This window comes from Ictidomys tridecemlineatus, chromosome 6 (assembly GCF_052094955.1).
Source record: "Ictidomys tridecemlineatus isolate mIctTri1 chromosome 6, mIctTri1.hap1, whole genome shotgun sequence".
NCBI classification, from domain to species: domain Eukaryota; kingdom Metazoa; phylum Chordata; class Mammalia; order Rodentia; family Sciuridae; genus Ictidomys; species Ictidomys tridecemlineatus.
In genome coordinates this window covers 14,683,616-14,704,727 of record NC_135482.1, presented here as the reverse complement: position 1 = coordinate 14,704,727, position 21,112 = coordinate 14,683,616, and the positions used below count along the sequence as shown (strand labels likewise).

General features: G+C 44.8%; 1 long non-coding RNA gene across 3 annotated transcripts in view; it reads right to left on the bottom strand.

The window, feature by feature from the left end:
- LOC110597841 (uncharacterized) overlaps positions 1-20,274 on the bottom strand; it is a 29,101-nt gene extending 8,827 nt beyond the window's left edge. The window contains exons 1-4 of one of the 3 annotated variants that reach the window (XR_013440326.1): positions 8,388-20,274; positions 6,622-6,758; positions 6,335-6,396; positions 5,915-6,116 (exon numbers count right to left, since the gene is read on the bottom strand). This is a non-coding gene — a long non-coding RNA (uncharacterized LOC110597841). The remainder of the gene's footprint in view (positions 1-5,914; positions 6,117-6,334; positions 6,397-6,621; positions 6,759-8,387) is intronic. The other 2 variants (XR_013440325.1, XR_002483626.3) reach the window with 2 other exon arrangements.
- Between the last annotated feature and the right edge of the window lie 838 nt (positions 20,275-21,112).

The following is a 21,112-nucleotide window of genomic DNA, read 5'->3' as shown; positions in this document are numbered from 1 at the left end:
ATCAAAAGTTGCCGTGACAGTCTGTCTTCTGATATGAATAACAGCCAGCAGAGGAGACAAGCTCAGCATGGGAGAATGAAAAGCATTCCAGTCCCACAAACGCACACGTTCCCTTTTTGTGATGCAGGTGTACCCACCACCAGGCTAATAACAAGCAGTCGATAATAAAAAAAAAAAAATTGTAAAGCTGTTTGCAAATTTGATAAAAAAATCACCGTAAAGAACGTCAGACAACATTGAGCAATCCGTAAATGTTCAGTAACAAGCACAATAACTGGATGGCAGACTATGAACTCACCCAGATTCACAGCCCCCGGCCAAGGAAACGCCACTACTTCACGTCTTGTCTCCCACGGGCCCTGCCTTTCTCCCGAGGCCGAGCCTCTAAGAGTCCAACTTGTGGGCTGTTCTTTAAAACCATCCCTGCTTGTTATAAAACCCCTGTGAGACATGGGGAACAGCGCTGAATCCCAGGAAAATTATTTCTGAACCCTAGGAGAAGAAGGAGACTAACAAGTCCTTGTCACCACCATCATTGTCACCATCACCATCATCATTGTCGCCTCCCAGGAATTTTATTGAGCACCTACCATGGGCCAAACACTGGGAACACAGAGGGGGTTTCTGCCCACATGTACTTCAAGAGAGGCTACCAAAACATTTCAGATCCTTTCAGATCCTGATAGGTGTTACACAAGAGATAAGACAACTCAGAGAAGATATGTGAGGAAGGTTCTCCAGACACAGAACAGCTCATGCAAAGGGTCTGCGGTGGGAATGGGCTTGGCATGTTTGAGCGGCAGAAAGTGTGAAAAGCTGCCGGGAGAGGATGAGAGATGCGGAAGGATCTACCCTTAGTGGGGCCAGATCACAGGCTGTGGGCAGTGTCAAGCAATTGGATTTTTCTCATAACCATTATTTGTGGAGCACCTATTATGCTCCAGACATTTTACCGCACTCTCATTAAGACTTCTGGGTAACCATAGAAGGTTGATACAGTGACCGCCATTTTTATAGGTGAGAGCCATATGACACAGGGGTTATAGAATGTTTGTATCCCGCAGAAAATTGCAGGCTACAGAATAGCCAAAGCAATCCTTAGCAAGAAAAGTGAAGCGGGAGGCATCATAATACGAGACCATAATACTACAGAGCTATAGTAACAAAAATGGCATGGTATTAACACCAAAATAGACATGAAGACCAATGGTACAGAATAGAAGACACAGAGACAAACTCACATAATACAGTCACCTCACACTAGACTAAGGCACCATAGACATACACTGGAGAAAAGATAGCATCTTCAACAAATGCTGCTGGGAAAACTGGAAATCCATATGCAGCAGGAAGAAATTGAACCCCTATTTCTCATCCTGCACAAAACTCAACTCAAAGTGGATCAAGGACCTAGGAATTAGACCAGAGACCCTGTGCCCAATAGAAGAAAATGTAGGCCCAACTCCCCATCATGTCAACTCAGGAACCAGCTTCTTCAACAAGACTCCTAAAGACAAGAAGTAAAATCAAGAGTCAATATTTGGGATGGTATCAAACGGATGAGCTTCTTCACAGCAAAGGAAACAATCAAGAATGTGAAGAGAGAGGCTCCAGAATGGGAGAAAACCTTCACCACCTGCACTTCAGATAGAGTATTAATCTCCAGGATACATAAAGATCTCAAAAAACTTAACACCAAAAAAAAAAAAAACACCAAATAACCCAATCGATAAATGGGCAGAGGAACAAAATAAGCACTTCACAGAAGAAGAAATACAGATGATCAACAAATATATGAAAAAAAAATGTTCAACATCTCTAGCAGTTAGAGAAATGCAAACTAAACCTCACTGAGACTCCATCTTACTCCAGTAAGAATGGCTATTATCAAGAATACAAGTAACAATAAATTTTGGTGAGGATGTGGAGGGAAAAGGTACACTCATACATTGTTGGTGGGACTGCAAATTGGTGCAACTACTCAGGAAGGCGCATGGAGATTTCTCAGAAAGCTTAAAATGAAACTGTCATTTGACCCAGTTATCCCACTCCTCAGCATATACCCAAAGGACTTAAAATCAGCTTACTACAGTGACACAGCCACATCCATGATTGTAGCAGCTCAATTCACAATAGTTAAGCTCTGGAACCAATCTTGGTGCCCTTCAACAGATGAATTGGTAAAGAAAATGTGGTACATATACACAATGGAATATTATTCAGCCATAAAGAAAAATAAAATCATGGCATTTACTGATAAATGGATGAACTGAAGACTACTGTGTTGAGTTCATAAGCCAATGTCCAAAAAACCCAAGGCCAAATATTCTCTCTGATATATGAATGCTAGCACAATAAGGGGAGGCAGGGAGGGAAGAATAGAAGCTCTTTGGATTCAACAAAGGGGAATGAAGGGGTGGAAGGGGAATCGGAAATGATGGAATAGGAAAGACAGTGGAACGGATCAGACACACTTTCCTGTGTTCATATGTGAATACATGGCGAGTGTAACCGTACATCATGCACAACCACGAGAACGAAGAGTTATACTCCACGTATGTATAATATGTCAAAAAACACTCTACTGTTGTGTATATCTAAAAAGAACAAGTTTTAAAAAGAAAAGAAAATGGCAGGCTGGAATGCACACCCGTGTTTTTCAGACTCCGAAGCCCATGCAGCTTACCATTGCATCTTGCTTGGTGAGCTCAGGGTTCCAGTGGTCACGGTGTGTCTGGGCTCCCACCCCTTGCTCCCCTGCACAGCCCCAACTGCCTGTCCCTTCTCATTCCTCCTGTGCCTTCCCTCAAGCAGCCACCGCAGGTGACAAGTTGGATGACCAGGGCCAGGTGGCCTCCTGAGAACCTGGACCTCAGAGCCCAGGGCTGTGTCCACACCCCTTCTCCCCCCAACGGTGCCTTCTGTCCAGTGGCAGGACATCCCTGAAGCGACACTCTCGGCCACTCTCTGCCCGCTCTCACTGGCACAGAAAGAAGGGCCAGCGAGGTGGAGCGGAAGTCCTTTCTCCTTCCCGTCCCTTCCTGGTGGAACCACATGGTCCACACGAAACTGCTCTGCTCTCCCACCGCATGCTGACAGTGCCCCAGGCAGGATCTGGTCACCCAGGGAGAGGTGGCCCAGAGCTGCCGAGGGCTGGTGGATCTGTGGTCTACAAAGTATCCTCTTGCTGCTCTCTGAGGATACTTTGTAGGGGGACAATTCGTGTTCTAGGATGAAATGATTCTATTAGGTACCCACTGCATCCAGCATGAACCGCGGGCCTCTGCCTAGTCCCCTGAGCTGAGGGGTTTGAACCCTGGTGACCACTGAATCACTGATCTTAGCCTTTCGCCTCCTCCCCAGGGCACTGTGGGAACCAGCTAAAACAAGATGAATGACAAGGGGGACCCTGGGCCACACAGCCCTCAGGGTGGAGGGAGGAGAAGGTGATCAACACACAGAGACAGACCCTCAGGGTATGAGAGTAGGAGTAGCCAGGGGTGGACGAGGACAGGGCACAGAAAGGGTCAGAGACCCCGTGGCCTCAGCCCTGCTTAGCACGAGTGGGGGCTTTGGGGTGAGGGGGCCTGGATCTGAATCCTGGCAGCAGTTTACTAGCTGTGACTTGGGGAAGTGGCTAATTTTTTGGCCTGAGAAACGAAGGAGGCGTCCGCTCTTGGGCATCCAGGCCACAACCTTCCTGATTGCCCTTGAGGAGCCACCAGCACTGCCCCCATCCTCAGGCCCCTCCCCAAGTCCAAGGAAGAAATGTCGTCACGGCAGGCAGCCTGGTGGAGGAGCAGACACGAGGGATGCGATGACAAGACGGGGACTTGACGCTGGCGGATCCCTGGACCGAGCCAGACCTAAAGCCCCAGAAATGTTCAGCTACAAATCAATAACTTTTATTCTGCTAAAGCCAGTGTACGACATAATTTATAATCAAAAGAACTAACAGAGCATTTAATTTAATGTAGATTCTAAGGACTTAGTGTCATGCCTGGCACACAGTAGCCACCGGGTACCTGCAGGCCAGAGGCATGTCTGGGATTCAAACATAGACAGTCTGACTTCGCAGTCCAGGCTTCTAACCAGGAGGCATGCTAAGGTTCTGCCTGAGATTCAATTAACTGGGTGATGAATTTATTGGATCATGATCATAGGTGATATCCAAGGAATTCCCGAAATACAAGTCTGTGTGTGCGCGCGCATACATACATACAGATACATAACCAGCCCTCCATGTCTGCAGGGTTCTGCATCTATGCATTCAAACCACCACAGAGCAAGAATGTTCAAAAACATCACATCTGTCCTGATAACCTACAGACCTTTTGTCTTGTCATTATTTCCAAAATAATATAGTAGAGCAACTAATTACATTGTGCTCTAAGTCATCTAGCAATAATCTGAAGTATATGGGGGGAAATACATAGGTTAAGTGCAAATACTATTCCACTTTATGAGATGAGCATAGATTTTGGTGTTCTCAAGGGAACTGGTAACCAGCACAACTGTACGCACATAGAAATCAGAGATACAGGGCCCTAAATGGTCTTAAATACTGTTAAGGTCCTGGAAACCAGTATCCCAACACTGCTTACTGGGTAGTATTTGGAATCTCTGATTGACAGTCAGGGCCATCATAAGAATTTCTAAATATCATTGTATTATGTAATCAAAAATATGGATATATCGGAGTCATCGGTAGCAGGGAAAGAACATTGATTATTATTTAACAAATTGTTCAAAGACAGTGTCTCAAAACATATCTAGGAAAGGCTTAAAAAAGAAGGCTCCAAGAATTGAAAAGTGGGAGACTTTCTCCAGTTCCATCTCATCATTTCCAATGGAGGCAGGAAATTATGGGAGCCAAGTTGGACAAAATTATACAAGGAAAAATTCGATTTTCCCAAATTCTCATCAGAAATTCATACTCCTGAGGAAGATGTGCCCATACTCATGTATTGCTTTTTTTTCTAATTATATGTGGACTGAACTTTCCAAAGAACAATTTAACAAGGCAGAGTTCTGGCCAGCGTTTCTAGATAGATGTTTCTAACCAGCCTCTTTAAATGAGCTGTGGCTAGCGGGGGAACACAGAGGAGGCCAAAGAGCAAAACCACCAGTTTCCATCCTGCTCAGAGTTGGCCAAGAGTGAGAGGAAAGGCAGGAGGGGCCAGCTGTCGTGGCCCATGCACCTGACACGTGTGTGTGTGTGTGTGTGTGTGTGTGTGTGTGTGTGTGTGTGCGTGCGTGCGCGCAAACGGAAAATAAGCAAATCCTTGCTTATTACCGACTTCCCCCAGCCCACACCTCAGGACTGCTAGCCTCCCCCTGGCACCTCCCATGCCCATCTTGCCACACAGTGAGCACACCACAGATTCATATTGAGTGCATCCATTTTAAGAGGATCAGGCTCTGGCCAACCAATGGACCCCCAGGAAGGGACCTAAAGGAGCAGCGTTCAAATCCTGGCTCCCATGGCTAAGTCTGTGACCCCATCAAGCTTCACTGTAGAGTAAGTCGATTCAGAGCAAAAACTCCTACAACCGTGCTGGTAGAAAGAGAAAGGATCACAGATATTTTCAAAAACACCCGTCACCCCTGAGTGAAAGTGCATATGACCTCTCATACATAGCCGAGGGGTGCTGTCTCACCCCATGGATTATAGCAATGGTTTATGATAATGGGAGATGCGGAGAGACATAGCAAGGTTAAACGTGCCCAGTGCAGTCTCTGGGGTGCATGCAGCGAAAATAAGCACCAGACTCTACCAATGCAGATAGATTCTAAAGGGGCGGTACTGACATGCAAAACAAGCAAGCAGTCCAGACACCGTGAAGAGATGCGCCACCCCACTCACAATAAGAGAAATGTGCAAATTGAATCCACGCTGAGATACTCTTCTCACCTACTGGGTTGTTAAAAATATCAGTGTTCACTCAGTTTCACTCCGGGGCAGGGCTGTGGGTACGCGGGCATCTCATACATCACCAGGAATGCAAATGCCTCAACCCCTAAAGAGGAGGCGTTGAAGATAACTTCAAAACATGATGTTGCATTTGTCCTTTGACCCTGCAAGTCCATTCCTGGGAATCCACCCTGAAAATACACTTCCAAAAACATAACATGAGACCGGGGTTGGGTTCATAATAGATACTCATTAAATATTTACTGAATAGACACATATCACTAATGATTGCATTTGCTACTACCGTGTCAAACTTATTTCGTTCATGAACAAAAGGTATCTAGAAGCAGGCGGACCAGGGAAAGAAGGCTGGATTCTGGTAACTAGGGATGTGGGCATCTGGCTTTCTGTTCTACTCACTTGTCCTTTGGCTTCTGTCCTCACCATCATCTTGTGGTCAAGATAGCCGCCAGTCATTTTATCTATATTACAAGCCAGAGAAAGCAGGAAAACATGAGAAATGAAAGGAAAAGAATACTTGGTCTCTTTAAAAGTAAACATACTTTCCACAAACATCAAAGGACACTTGTGATTACATTTCATTTGATATAAATTAGTTACTTGGTGACATCTAGTAATGAGGGCAGCAAGGGAACCCTGGGAGCACAGCTGAATGGTGTGCCCAGTTCAAAGGTGGGATTTATTACCTAGGAGAGAGAGCGAGCGGGAGTTGCCTGGGCAGCAGGAGAACACTGGTCTTTGGGGGCACCAGCTATGTGCCAGGTGTTTATCAAACTCTTTACATGAATTGGCCCATGGTCACAGTTCATGGGACACACTGATACTAAAAAAAAAAAAAAATTATTTGTCATTTATCTGAAATTCAAATGGAATTGGAGATCCTGTATTTTGTATTCTGCAAAATCTGTCCATCTTAAATCCTCAGGATGTGCCCAAGGCTAAATGTCAAGCAGGCTTACTGGTATAGCAAATGAGACAGGTTCAGAGTCTAACTGTCAGGCTGCAAATACCCATTGATTGCAGGAACTTGAGAGAGTGCTTAGCCCCTTGCTATGCATCCATTTTTCCCATCGGATCGTAATAGTCTCTCATCTCTCAAGTCCAGAAGAATCCTGTTAGGAAAATACTCAGGATTGAGGGCATCGAAAGAGGTACAGGAAGTGAATTTTGGACAAAGGACCCTGTGCTTCATCTTGTGGTCCCCCTTGACACCCCAACAGGCTGTGGCCCAGATAACACGTGTTATCATGAATCCTCTGTATTTCGGTCATCACTAATCCTAATGATGACGATTACTCATAATAGCAGTAATTATAATCATCTATCCCACTGTGCTTTACAATGTATGAAAACAATCTCTCTCCTATTATCTCTGCCCTCCATCTCCATTTATCAACTGTAAAATATCAGAAATATTCACACTGAGGCCCGCCTCAGAGGCCACTGAGCACACTGAATAAGACCATGTGTGTCAGATCCCAGCACAGAGTAGGGATAGGACAATCCATTTGTTTAATTCCTGTACTCCGCTTCACAGCCCTAAGTGGGTGCGACATGTATCAAATATTTCTCTCTTGAACATTTACTTTCTACATTTGAATATTGAGTGTCTGTGTTAAACGTGCATGTTGCATATTTATCATGAATAATGCCTGAATGAACCACGTCTTATCAGCATTACTAAGTCACACTCACAGATGGTTTTGATGGAGGGTCATCCAGAGGCAGTTTTGAGTGGGATTTCCCGGCTCTGGGGTCTGTGCCTGGCTATTTCCACTGAGCCTGACCTTCAGGCTCACTTGGCTCCGAGCAGGAAAGACATGGGGCAGGAGAAGGGAAGTGCACCAGGTGGACCCCCACCCACTGGGAACACAGCTGGCTATGATTTGAGTCCAGCATGTGCAGCAGTGGCCAGGGTGAGTGGGACCCCTGCCATTTTCCTTTGCGATGCTTGGTGGAGTAGGGCATCTGTCAGGGGAGCAGGGGGTGGTGGTGGAGAGAGGGGTGAGGCTCCCCAACAGCAGCCTCATCAGCAGGTCCTCAACATCCCTCATCTATGCTTCATCCTGACACGGTGGAGACCATGTCTCAGGTTGTACAGTCACAAAAGTGACCACTCAGAACAGATGTTGGAAGGCATACTGCACCAAAAAATAAAGGCGTAAGGTCTGGCTGGGCCCAGGCCTCACAAGTAACTAGATCAAAACTGGACCTGGCCACTGCCCCATTCAACCCAACTCCCCAGAGCCAAGGACCAGAGGCGATCCAGATGCCTCTTCTTCCCTCAGAAGGATTTAACCTTGAACTTTCCCCCTGCTGAAGTCGCTGCAAGGACAGGCTGTGTGATATGCCCAAGACTCAGACCACCCCGGCTCACGTTGGAGTTCTGCTCCGGAGAAACCCAGGACCTTGGGAAAGTAGCTTTGTCTCCCTGGGCCCTCGGGGTCCTTACCTGGGAAATGAGGCTGATGGGAGCCTCTCTCTGGGTTGTTCTGTGGTTTAGATGAGATGATGGAGGATGATCTGTCATTTGTGGTGAGCGATTTGTGGTGGCCACCCAGCATTGGAACCTTCTGGCCAGCGGGGAGAGATGCACCTGCTCAGGTTGTCAAGTCTCAAAGTCATGAACCACAGAAGCAGAGTGTTCAAGTCAGCTTTTTAGCCCCGTCAGCACAATTATAGAGGAGGAAAAGCTTATTTGGAAGCTCACAGTTTCAGAGGTCTCAATCCACAGACGGCAGGCTCCATTGCTTGGAGCTCGAGGTGAGGACATCATGGCGGAGGAGTGTGGCCGGGGAAGCAGCTCACGTGAGGATCAGAAAGAAGAGAGAGGCTCCATTGGCCACATACAAATCTATACCCCCAAGCCACACCCCCAGTGCCCCACCTCCCCCAGCCACACCCCTCCTGCCTCCAGTTACCACTCAGCTAATCCCTATCAGTGGGTTAACACTCCCACAGCCCAATCATTTCTCCTCTGAGCCTTCTCACACGTGAGCTTTTGGGGGACACCTGACATCCAAACCATAACAACAGACAAGGGTGAATTGTTCTGGCAATCCTGAGCAGGACCATCCTATTTTCTATGGCAGCAGGTCCCCAGTAGCATCGGGTGGCCAGACCTGCCGTAGCAGCCCCTGCCTGTGCTGTGTCATGGCCGCTGTGGTCAACACAGTAAGCTGCCTCTCGGGTCCAATTCCAGCCAAGTTCTGGCCACCTTGTTCCCTTCATGTTCCCAACTATTCCCAAGCCTTGTTTTCCAGGCTCCCTGGGGGTTCCATATTCTTTCATAAATTTCTTTTCTTCTTTAATCAGCCAGAGTTCCTTTCTGCGGTGTGTGCCTCAGAGCCCTGTCTGGCCTGGCCATCAAAGGCACTTTCCCCAGTGCCCAGGCAGCAGCAGGTGTGCAGTGCGTGGAGTGTCCCCCTGAATCCATTTCCTATTTGTATTGGTTTGCATTGGGGCTGTCACAAGTTTAGGGGCTGAAAAATAACCCCCTATTGGTTATTTCACTGTTCTGTAGCTCAGAAGTCTGATCTAACACAACTGAATTCTCTGCTCAGAGCCTCCCAAGACCAAAATCAAGGCTGCATTCCCTGTCGCAGGCTCTGGGGCAGAACCCACTTCCAAGTTCACGGGTGTCATTGACAGAATTCGGTCCCCTGAAGCTGTAGGACTGAGGTTCCCATTTCCCTGACTTGTGGCCCCTGCTACCTTCAAGCCATGAAGGGAACCTTGAATTCTCGTACTGCAGCTCTCTCTGCCTTTCGCTTCTGCCCTCTTCTCCTGCATTTAAGGGCTCATGTGATTACACGGGGCCCAGCCAAGTAATCCAGGATAATCTCTCCATCTTAGAGTCAACTGATACCAGCCTAAACTACATCTGCAAAGTCCCTTTAGCCACGGAAATAACATTCAGATCCCCGGGGATTAGGCCTGGAAACTCGGGGGAGCTGTCCATCTGCCCACCAGCCCCTCCTTCCCAGAAGGGTCCCAAATGCCTCCATCTCCTCTCCTGACGACCACAGTTGGTGGTGACTAGGAAAGGACTCCAAGTGAGCTCCGACCCCGGGTGCTGAGTACACACTCAGGGACTCAGCTCAGAAAGCCTTGGAGGATCTCAGAGACAGATGAGGAGGGTGGAACCAGGCAGAGGACCCGGACAGGTGGAGAGGGGTCGGAGCCAGCTGGAGTCGGGTGGGGTGGGGGGGCGAGGGGGGCTCTTCCCAGCTGTCCATCCCGGGCATCTGGGCCTGTGAGCAAAATGCAAAACCTGTGAGGAGAGGAGGGGAAACCGGTTTGCTGGGGGGAGGGGGGAGAAAATGATTTTGATTTGAACCCGAGAAGCCTGGAGAGCGCCTGAGCCCAACCCGCACCTTCCAGTTTCCACCTGCTGCAAAAATCCTCCCCTAGGCCAGCTCCGGAGCACAGGACTGAGCACCGCCCCCTCCCCAGTGAGGCTGCAGCCCAGCACAGGCTGCTCTCCCAAGTTTGCAAAAATAAAGTCTGCTCAGGGGTGTTAGGAGACTCCAGATGGCATCCTGGGCTTCCTGCCCACACGCCTTATGCTCTTCAGGCCCAAAAAGGGCACTGCCATCTGAATTCTCCTCCATCCGTGCCTGCCATCTTGGAACGTGCCCACCACAGCTCTTCCTTAGCTCCTGCTCACCCCTTCCACTCCTTCTTTGGTTTCCTGCTCAGAAATACAGTGAAAAGATGATGATGGGCATTGGAATCGGAAACACCTAGGCTAGTTTCCTCACCAGCTGTGTGGCCTTGAGCAAATTACTTGACCTCTCTGAAGCTCAGATTGTTCCCATACGGAATGGAAGCAGGGATAACTATCACAGGCCTGCTGTGGGTAAAATTCCTAGCACAAGGCCTGGCACAGAGTAAGAAGCCCCATCAACGTGGGTCTCCCTACTGCAGCTGGACACACAAGTCTGTGGAACTCTTTCCGGAAACAAACAAGCTCAGCCAAAGTCCCCAGGGCCAGAGCTTTATAAAGTCAGAGGGCTGTCGTGTGACTTTGCCACCTATTGACAACATGTGCCCTCTCAGAGCCCTGTTTTCCTCATCCATGAGATAGGAATACATGTTGAATATTCCTTATCTGAAATGCTTGGGACCAGACATGTTTTGAATTTCAGATTTTTTTATGGGAATATCTGCAGGTATATAATGAGATATCTTGGGGATGAGACCCAAGTCCAAACACAGAATCCATTCATGTTTCATAAACACCTTATCCACAGCCTGAAGAGAATTTTGTACAGTATTTTTTTAGTGAACCTATGTTCCAACTGACCCATGAGTCAGATGTGGAATTTTCCACTTGCAGCATCGAGGTGCTCAAAAAGCTTTGGATTCGGGAGCATTTGGAATTGTGGGCTTCAGGCTGGGCTGGCTCTGCCTGTACAGGAGCCAGCTCCTCTGCTGTGCATCTCCCCGGCTCCTGTAGCAGGGCTCCCACCCTTCCTCTTGCCATGGGGCTTGGAAGCTGACCCAAGTCGACTACATCCACAGGTTGCCCCCCTCCCCACTCTCTTCTGGAGGCTTAGCCGGTCGGGGACACTGGCAGATCAGAGGGAGAGAAGCCGGAGACCCAGGAAGTCATTTCCTAGGTTCCCTCCCTGCCTGCAGGGTGGCCTCTGCCTGGCTGCTTCTCTTGGGGACAGCTCTGGTCTTGGAGGTCCTGTGGACACAGCTGTCTTCTAGAGACCAGTGGCTGCTCCTTCCTCACAGCTTTGTCGCTGTTCCTGGGGACTGAAGATCCCCCACAGCTGCCCTGCTCCCTGCCCACACCTTCCTCACGGTCCTAATGGTCCTATTAAAACCCTATCCTACTTCATGCCAGATCTAGGCGAAAGCTGGTAAGGAATGAATGAAAACATACAGGCCAAGAGCTTAGGAATGCTCTGGCCATGAGTGGACACTGCATAAGTTCTGCTTCCTAGGATATTTCATGGGATCGTCATGAGGATTACACGGGATCATCTGTGTGAGTGCTTGGCACCCTGTCAGACCCAGACTAAAACCTCAGTGAGTGACACGAGCAGAAGAGGGTTTGTTCCACCTGCTGTGACCAAGGCTGGGGACTCCTTTCCCCACCTGGCAGGAGGGAAGGTTGGTGTGAAGGTCACAGCTCCTCCTGACTTTAGCTCCCCCCCTGAACAGAGCAATTATCTGTCTGGGGAGACCAGGAAGGGTGCCCAGAGCCAGCCCACCCAAGACCATCTCGGGCTGCTCTCCAGTTCACCACCCTCTGCAGGAATTCTGGCTTCTTCCTGGGGCCCAGGTGCGGTGCCTCATGTGGGGAGAATAGGATTACCCACCTCCTCTGCCTGTTACTAGAGTTCACCAGAAGGGAGGAGCCAAAAGGCTGCTGCACCTGAGTCCGAGCCACACTCTCTAATTTGGCTTTATTAGCAAGTAAGTGAATAACAAGGCTGACTCCTGGATTGGCCGCTCCAGAGAGTCAGAACTGGGGCAAAATGAGATTATTAGGAATCTCAGATTAGAAGCTTATTTTGTATCATTTTTTTTTAAATTATTATTCTACTAAAAGGTAACTTTCAAACAAAAGAGAAGCAGCCCCGGTTGCGTGGAGTCTCCCGAGGAATGTATCACATGAGCCTTCTTGGTAAAGCCTGTCCAGTCTGTACCACTCCGTAGTTCTTGAATTTGAAGCCCCTTGAGGCTATAGGTTCAAACCTGTCCTTCTCTAATAGGGTCAGCACCATGGATGTTTGTCATCCTTCCTGTGCCTGAAGAAGTCCCTATCCCATGATGCATTCACAAAGTAGAGGTTACTATAGAAATGAGATGTTCAGCCACGTTACCCAGTGTCCTCCAATTAGCCACACCCATGTCACACTCAGACCCTGAGGCAGATCTCGCTTGAAGTCCATTTGGGAAAGACAATGGCTATGTCTCCAATATTCAGAGGCAGCCATGACAGATGTTGCGTCATTACTGTCTTGTGCTCAAAATCACCCTGTCATGTGGGCAATGAATGGGACAATACCTATGGCCACTTGGGCTGCCCGTGAGGTCTCCCTGTCCGTACTCAGTTCTGCAACAGAATTTTGTTTCGGCCCACATAGTCTCTAGATCTATGGCCCTCCTAAAATTTCTGTGTTTAAAACTAGATAGCCTTCTATTACTTCTATCTCTGCTTGAAAGAACCAGAATTTGCCTCCAGTGTTTGAAGCTAAGAACTCGGTATGAGACAGCCGTGGTGAGCACGTCCCCCTGGGATCACAAACAACGTGAAGGCACAGGCCAAATCAAGCAAATGAAGTCCCCTGAAGGGGTAGCTTTAGCAGGACAAAGTCTTGGGTCTTTGCTGTAAGGACTCTAGACTCAGAGATCCAGCCACATGCTACAGTACACACAGCACTCACATAGTTTGTTCTCTCTCTCTCTACACACACACACACACACACACACACACACACACACACACACGAGGGAAGAAGGTTTCCCATGGTCTCTGGGCTGTAACACGGGAAGATGGCCACAAGCATTAATCCCAGCATGACCCCCCGGGGAAAGAGTCAAGGTCTCTTGTTACATCAAGAGGAAAAGAGAGACCATTAACTGAGGCGTACGCTTCCTAGCTGTGAAGACAAGGATTAGTGGGCCCTGAAACCCCAGTGGTCTCCCACAGAACGTCGGGTGCAGGAAGCCTTCATTAAATGACCTATGATACTGACATGAATGAAGTGCAGAGGCAGCGGGCAGTGCGAGGTGGAAGAGGCCGACAGAGAAAACAGGGCTTCTGATGGCCCTTCATCTCTCACCCTCAAACCAGCACTGAAATGGAACCTCCACAAGGAGCCAAGGAGCCTATTTAAAAAAAAAAAAAATCTCAGACATTCCTGCCATTTCGTCTTTATTGAATTATACTACATAGTGCAGCCGTGGAAACAGAAATCATGGGGAGACAGGAAATGCATTAATTGCATTTACCCATCTACTTCCACCACTCCTCTCCTAAGGACAGCCTTAAAACCTCTCCCTGCAGCACAGTCTACTTGATGTTCCGGCAGCCGTCAACCCAACGATCCACTATCCTGGACTTCCTGCTTCCCCCCAAAGCCCTTCCTTTAAAGTTCAGTTGCCCAGATGTTGTGCAGAGTTTTCAGCAAACATCTTTGTTTCTTTTTGTTTGTCATCTCTGCATCTTCCAGGCAGTAGTTGGCCCCACTCGCTTTTTCTCTTCTATTCCAATCAACCAACCACAAAGGGGAGGAAATCATTCCCAAAGTTGGCACCAAACATCTGGATGACATGCAAAGAGTACAAATGACCCTGGAACCCAGACCTGGTGCTTTGCAGAAAGGTGGCATGTGCAAGATGCTTAACTGAGGGCAGCAGTCATGAGGACAGAAAGTATTTGGCCGTAGCTAGCAACTTGGCGTGCTTGGAGGACAGAATAGAATTGAGACCAGAACCTCTGGATCTGGACGGCCTGAGTTCAAGCTCAGACCATACAAGTACCAGCTGCATGACTTGAGCCCGTAATCTTTCTTCTCAAACCTTCCTTCTCTTTGGCAGTATTAATACTGACCTCGGAGTCTATTGGCAGGGAAGCCTCCAGGAACAAAATGAGTGCAAAGGTAACCTAGAAAGTGTCACTTAGTTTTATTAGTTGACTCCCTGACCGAGGAATGCCAGAAAGGGACACACACTGTAATGGCTGAGCCAAAGGCAAAATGATAAGAGTCGGTCTCTTGCTTCCTGTCCATTGAGAATTCCTTTGTTTTCTCACCCTCTCCTATTTCCCACAAGGTCTCTGTGCTCTCTCTTCTCATTCTCCGTTCATGTTTGTAGGGATCCACAGAAACCCCAGGTCCACAGCCATCTTAGTTGTAAGGATCTTGACCACCAGGTAACCCTGCTGTGCATCCCAAGCCTTACAGGGAAAATTCATTAAGATGGTCAGCTGCACGTGTTGTGCTCGGTCACTGACGCTCAGACTGTGTCTTAACTGATATTAAACCTGTTAATGGTTTTTGAAGAAGGCCAGATACATTCCAGTTGCCCAAGGTCCATCTTTGACTAACTTAGCATAGACCCCGCTTCCTCCAGCCTTGGGGTGCAGGGATCCCCTTGTCTTGCTGCTGCCCAGGCCATGCTTCTGTCCATGAATCCCGAGCAGTCCTGGATCCATCCACCTTCCCTTGGTCTCTCAGCACCTTCCATCTCTGGCAATCAGTTCCTACAACCAGGGTTTTTCCAAACAACACTGAGCAGGGTCTCTCCTGAAACATGGATTCCTCCCAGGGGTATTAGGATTTTATTTCAATAGAAAAAGAGAAACTAACTGCTCTTCTGGCCTACAATGTCACTGTGCAGGTCTTGCCCACAGGATCACATTGAAGGTTTGGAATAGAGAAAAGAAAGAAGAAGAAGAAGCAGAAAGTGAAAGAAAAACGAATACCTGGAACACAGTAGGTGTTCCATAAATATTAAAAAAACAAACAATAGAAAATTGCTGCGCAGAACCAGAGACCTGTTGTAAGCAGAGAACAAAGAGAAAAGATAACGGCAGCCTAATCTCATCAGAAACCACACAAACCGGAGATACAGAATGATTTTGGGGGACACAAAACTGTCATCTAAAATTTAATAATCACTGAAAATGTCCTGCAAACATGAAGTTGAAATAAAAATTTTTAAAGGCAAACAAAAGCAAAAAAAAGCGTTCCAGTGTCTGGAAAGGAAAAAGACAAAAAGCTCACTGCCTGGGGCTCAGTGTGTAATAAGAGTTGTAATGCTTCTGCTGTCATATACAAATAAAAAATATGATTGAAAAAGAAAGAACATCTCAGAAAAAAAACTTACATGAATGAATAAATGATAAAGTTAATGAATGAATGAGCAAATAAATTAAGAGCTTCACCCAGCTTTCTCCACTCATAAGGAAGAAAGAGGTACATTAGCAGGGTACCTCTGAGAAGAAGCCCACTGTAACAGCCAACTCCCCAGTTAGTCCTTTTTACCATAATCTCCAACAAGAATACCAACTGGTTTTTCACTGACTTAATCCTTATCTGCCTTCTTTCCAGAATGTGACTCAAAAAGGGGGAGACCTTGATAATGACAGAGGACACGGTTAATTATGAAGTGTCCCTTTACCTTACAAATATCATACCTTGGTTCCTGACATCAGTTATATAGATAGATAGATAGATAGATAGATAGATAGATAGATAGATAGATAGATATAGATATAGATAAAATAGAGAGAGAGAGATACATTTTTTTGGGGGGTGAAGGGTGGTATCAGTTATTATACCCCGGGGCACTTAACCACTGAGCCACATCCCCAGTCCTTTTTAAAATATTTTATTTAGAGACAGGGTCTCCAAGAGTGGCTGAGTCTGGCTTTGAACTTTCAGTCCTCCTGCCTCAGCCTCCTGAGTCACTGGTATTACAGATATGCACCACCACGCCCAGCCTGTCATCAGCTATTTCTATGAGTAGACAAAGGAACCTCAACTTTTGCCTCTATCTGTGAAATACCCCATGTACTCTGAAAAAATCAAACCATGAAACAGAAAAAAAATATATTATACAACTGTTTCCAAACATTCCGGACAACACTCACATGGGACACTGATCCCCAATATTTAGGGGTGGGGAGAATTAGGTAAATCCTACAATTTCCCCAGCTTAACCTCCAATCAGTTTCTGGGTGGACAGATCAGGAGGATGAATCCAACCAGGTCAGGTGACAGAGGTCAAAGAGGCCAGTGTAGCTGGATTTGGAGGCACAGGGTACTAAAGAAAAAGCTTCAAAAATCTGCATAGGGCCATTCTGGTTTTTGGTGAATACTAATCTGTGCAAGTACAAGGCTTGACAAAAATACAACAGAAGACAAATCACCAGGCACTTGAACCAAACAATTCCAGAGCTGATCTACAAGGAGAAATAGTCAACTTTTCACCAACCAGAGTAAAGAGTTATTGCTGAATGGACTGGGAATTTAGTAACACCTTAACAGTGGGGCTAACTTAACACTGAGTGGAGAGGTTAACTATTAAAAAATGTCAAAATTAGTGGGGTGAAGTGGTGCATACCATCCCAGGGGCTCAGGAGGCTGAGGCAGAAGGATTGTAAGTTCAAAGCCATCCTCAGCAACTTAATAAGGCCCTAAGCAACTTAGCAAGACCCTGTCTCAAAAAAAAAAAAAAAAAAAAAAACTTAAGGATATGGTTCAGTGGTTAAGCATCCCCCTGGGTTCAATTGCTGGTACAAAAAAAAAAATCAAAATTGAGAATCAAAATAATTAAACTGAACAGCAAATAACCTATTATTTGTAAATATAAAACTTAAAGACTTGAAATGATATAACAAGATACAACAGGAACGACTCCAAAATGCACAATGCCCAGCACACAATGAAAAAATTAATAGATACAACAAGAACATCTGAATCACAAAAGAGGGAAATCAATCATCAGAAAAATATACAAATTAGGGGCTGGGGATGTGGCTCAAGCGGTAGAGTGCTCGCCTGGCATGCGTGCAGCCTGGGTTCCATCCTCAGCACCACATATAAACAGAGATGTTGTGTCCGCTGAAAACTAAAAAATAAATATTAAAAAATTCTCTCTCTCTCTGTCTCTCTCTTTAAAAAAAAGAAAAGAAAAAGAAAATATACAAATTATAAGCAGGAATGAATTGTCTGTCAATGACTCAAAACATCAATGTACATAAAATAAACAAAGATTGAAATAGAAAAGTGACCAAAATGAAGAAATACATATGCACATATACCACATGGAACTTTTAGGGATAAAAACACACAATGCCTAAAATAAAATTTGAGTCTATGAATTAAGAAAAGGAGAAACACTAGGAAAAAAGAATAGCACAACATACTTATACCAAGTGATCTATAAGGAGGGGAGGGAGGAAGGAGAAAATAATTTTAAAATGTGAATTCATAATGGCAAATTTTGAATCCAAATTTTGAAAATCCAAATTTTGATGAAAACTATAAACTTCACAGTTGTCAAAAGTTTGATGCGGAAAAACAGAAAAAAAATTAAAACCTGATCAAGAGAAATTCCAGTCAAATTGCTGCACAGAACCAGAGGCCTGTTATAAACAGAGAACCAGAGAAAAGTGATGGCAGGCTTCTCATCAGAAACCACGCAAACTGGAGGTACAGAATGATTTGGGGGGGACAAAACTGTCATCTAAAATCTAATAGTCACTGAAAATGTCCTTTAAACTTGAAGCTGAAATAAAAATTTTCAAAGGCACACAAAAGCTAAAAATAAGTTGTTGACCTTCACAAGAAGAAATGTCAGCAGGTCTTCAAGAAGAAGAAAAATGGTACAGGGGAAATCCAGATCACAAAGGAGTGAAAACACAGCAAAGGTAAGACTGCAGACAGTATAGAAGATATTGCCTCCATCTATATATTTTTTTTAGTTGTAGATGGGTACAATATCTTTTACTTATTTATTTTTCTGTGGTGCTGAGGATCAAACTCAGTGCCTCACACTTGCTAAGCATGTGCTCTAGCACTGAGCTACAACCCCAGCCCCTCCTCTATCTATTTTCAAGATAATTCTGTTTATTTATTTAAAAGATCATTTAAAAAGTAATAATTTAAAATAAATAGTCACAATGTATTGTGGGGTCTAAAACATAAGCAAAATGTATGATAAGAATAAAAGGGGAAATGAAAGTATACCATAACATGATGTTCCTCATTATGCATGAGGTAGCATAGTATTATTTGACAGTGGATAGTGATTAGTTAAAGATGGGTATTGTGAATTCTGGGGCAAAGCACTGAGGAATAGTTAATACCCAAAATAGCAGAGAAAGAGTAGAATACTTTAAAACTCTCAACTACACCAAAATAAGAGAAAAAAAAATGGGGTAAAGGAACCAAAACACAAAGTGAAAGATGGTAGATTTAAATTAATATACCAGTAATAACATTAAGTGGTCTTAATAGCCCCATTAAAAGGAGGAAATTTTAAGACTGGATGAAAAGCAATACCCAACTATATTCCATCTCTTGGAAGCCCACATTAAAATAAAAACATGGGCTAGACACAAATGAAAGAATAAAAGCAAGCCACAGTGACAGACACCTGTAATCCCCAGGAACTAGGGAGGCTGAGGAGGGAGGATCACAAGTTTGAGGCCAGCCTTAGCAAATAGCAAGATCTTGTCTCAAAATAAAAAATAAAGGGGTTGAGGATAAGGGATAGGGAACCTAGGGTACCCCTAGGTTCAATCCATAGTTCTGTGGAGGTGGGGGGGTGCAAAAGGCTATAACTGTGCAAATACTAGTCATATACATGCTAGAATGGCCATGTTATCTTCCAACTTCATTGAAAGTAGTATTACTTGATTTATAATGTTGAAGCATTAGTTTAACAAGGATACTGTGACTATCATAAAAATCTGCACCTTATAGCTCAGCTTCAAGCCGAATAAACCATGTAAAGTGGTGCATGCCTGTAATCCTAGCAACTTTGGAGGCTGAAATAAGAGGACCATAAGATTGTGGCCAGCCTCAATAATTTAGTGAGGCCCTAAGCAACTTAGCAAGACCCTGTCTGAGAATAAAAAATAAAAGGTCTGGGGATGTAATTCAGTAGTAAAGTACCCTAGGTTCAATCCTCAGTATCCCTCAAAAAATAAAATTAAAATTAAAATAATAAAGGCAGTAGATAATTCCATAATAATAGATAGATGCTTCAAGAGGTTTTTCTTTGTTGCCAGAAGAAAAGCACCAAAATTCAGTAACCATCTGTACTTAATTGACACTTGCTAGATCAATAGTACAACAGCTGAATATTCTTCAACTGAACCTGGAACATTCACTAAGTTAGACCAGATATTAGGAATAAAACTAGTTTCCATGAAGTCAGAAGGATTAAAACTAAACAGTGTTACTCTATCATGGAATTAACTTAAAAATCAGTAATAGAAAGTAATCTGGAGGGAAAAAAAACCAAATATTTTGAAATCAGACCACACAATTTTAAATAACCCATAGAGAAAAGGAAAAAAAATCAACAAGGGAATCAGGAAATATTTTAACCAAATGAAAATTGAAACACAACATGTCAGAATCTGTGGGAGGCACCTTGAGCAGTTATTAGACAAAAACATGCAGCTTTCAACATTGATATTTGGAAAGAATGATCAAAATTAATGACCTCAGCTTTTTAAAGGCTGCAAAAAAGAAAAGAAACACCAAATTAAACCCCAAGTGGAAGGGTAAAATGTTGTTTTAAACAATATTTTTAAAACAGATTAATCCAAAATTTTATTCTTTGAGAAAAAAGAGAATCAATAGAATTGATAAAGTTCTAAGAAAACAGGGAAAGGGAGAGAGGGAAAGAGACAGGAAGAAAAGAGAATGAAAAATTATTAAGAATCAAAGAAGGATTATCACTAGAAATCCAATAAAAATTAAAAAGGAAAATAATAAAGTCTTAAGGGAAAAAAAATCATGCCAAAATGCCACAGACTAATTCCTTGACAGGCATGTGTCATCAAAAGCAACTCAAGAAAAAAAATAGAAACCTAAATAGCTCTAGAGCAAGCAGAGGAATTCAACTCATAATTTAAAACTTTTCCACGTGAAGGAAATTCCAGGTCCAAACAGCTTTACTGGAAACAAAACCAAGTAGTTTATGAAGAAATAATACCAGGCGAGGGGAGCTGCAGCTCAGATACAGAGCTGTCCTCGCCTGCACAAGGCCCTAGGTTCAATCCCCTGCACCAGAGAAGGTAGGAAGAGAGACGTAACAACACCAGTCCTACACAAAGGTTCTGGTCAATAGAAGGAAGAGCACAAAGCCCAACCCATTTTAAGGTCAGCATTATGCTGATAACAAAACCAGACAAAGATGTTACAAAAAGGAGAGAGACAGAAAGAGATCTACAAACCAATATCTCACATTAAAAAAAATCCTTTAAAAATATTAGCAAATCAAACTCTAATGATACATAAGGAGAACAACACAACATTGATAAAGTGGAAATTATCCTAGGAATGCAAGGCTGGTTTAATCTTCAAAAATCGATCAATACCATCACCATATTAACCTAGTAAAGGAGAAAAAAATCATACAGTCATTTTAATACATTCAAGGAAAGTACTTGACACGCTTCTGCAAGTACTT